This window comes from Crocuta crocuta, unplaced genomic scaffold (assembly GCF_008692635.1).
Source record: "Crocuta crocuta isolate KB4526 unplaced genomic scaffold, BGI_CrCroc_1.0 scaffold45, whole genome shotgun sequence".
NCBI classification, from domain to species: domain Eukaryota; kingdom Metazoa; phylum Chordata; class Mammalia; order Carnivora; family Hyaenidae; genus Crocuta; species Crocuta crocuta.
In genome coordinates, this window is record NW_027530544.1 from 5,823,137 (window position 1) to 5,824,344 (window position 1,208).

Sequence of the window (1,208 nt, forward strand, 5' to 3'; positions counted from 1 at the left end):
CATCCCCAACCCCAATCCCAACCCCAACCCCACCCCCACCCCCAATCTCAAGTCGAAAAACTCCCAGCCCTGTCTGAAAAGGCCACCTGGCGAAGTTTTCCCAAGTGAAAGAAAAAACCTCAAAACCCAGCAGTGTCAAGTCAATCTAAAAAGCTCCTACCTAAGGGTGGGTACCCCTGCAAATTAAGAGCAGAGAAGCCCGCTTCCAAATTCTCCTCGAAAGCTGCTCCCTCTCCAAAGGGTACTAAATGCCTAACCGTGAGGCCACCCCTCCCCCGCCTGAAGTATGCATATTTCCCACCTGCTACTGGAGGGTGCAGAGGCGCTCCGACCCTTGGCCCCTAAGCCTGCAGCGACCGTAAAGCGCTCCGACACAAGACAAGCTGGGCTGATCACCCCACTCTGCTCTGGCCCCCTCCTCTCGCTTGCCTTTTTCCTGGCTCGCTTCCACGGGGCTACTCCAGCGGGGGCCGGACAGGGCTGCGGCCGCTCTCCACGACGCCCTCACTCCCCACATACACACCTCCGCGGGCCCCCACACCTGCGGCGCCACCACAAAGTTCCTGCAAGCCGCGAGCGCTGGCAGCCGGGGTGCGCTCCAAACTGAGTAGGGGCGGCTTCCCCGCCCTTCCCCGCTCCCCGTCCCCCCNCTTTCCGCCAAGATGGCGGCCCCGGAGCTGGACTGCCGCGCCCCCACGTGACCGCTTTCCCGGCGCTCTCAGCCAATGGGAAGTGAGGAGGCGGCTGGCGCCGAGCCCCGGGCTCTCAGCGCTGCTACCTTTGGGTTGGTAGGGGAGGAGGGCCAGGAGGGGGCTGGGGAACGGGAAAGGGGACCCGGGAAACACCCCAAGTGAGCCTCCTCGCTTAAAGGAGCGGCCACTGAAGTGGCTCTGAGGACAAAGGAGTTGACACACAGATTCTACAGGTGGTCCTAGGTGGCCCTGGAAGAGCCCGCCTTTACCTCGCCCTAGCCCACCGGTGTGTCCCGCGGTTCAGAGCGAGGAGCGCGTCAGGCCCGGAAGGGTCGGGGTGTCTGAAGAGAGACGTGACCTCACCTACACCAGATCCGAAACACACATTCCGAGACACCCTTTAACCTCACTAAACACGTGCTGTTTCCAACTCCAAAGCTGGAAAGAGTGCCTGGCGCCCCCGAGAGTGGACCCCCAACCGGGAAAAGCAGTCTTGGGGGAGGAGTCCCCTGGACC

The 1,208-nt window shown here is 62.4% G+C and overlaps 1 protein-coding gene across 9 annotated transcripts in view; it reads right to left on the minus strand.

Moving 5' to 3' along the window:
* The window catches only part of DLG1 (discs large MAGUK scaffold protein 1), a 267,569-nt gene extending 266,924 nt beyond the window's left edge, over positions 1-645 (minus strand). For all 9 annotated transcript variants that reach the window (XM_077767716.1, XM_077767715.1, XM_077767714.1 and 6 more), the window contains exon 1: positions 430-645. The gene's annotated coding sequence lies outside the window, so the exon portion shown is untranslated. The remainder of the gene's footprint in view (positions 1-429) is intronic.
* Positions 646-1,208: the final 563 nt, after the last annotated feature.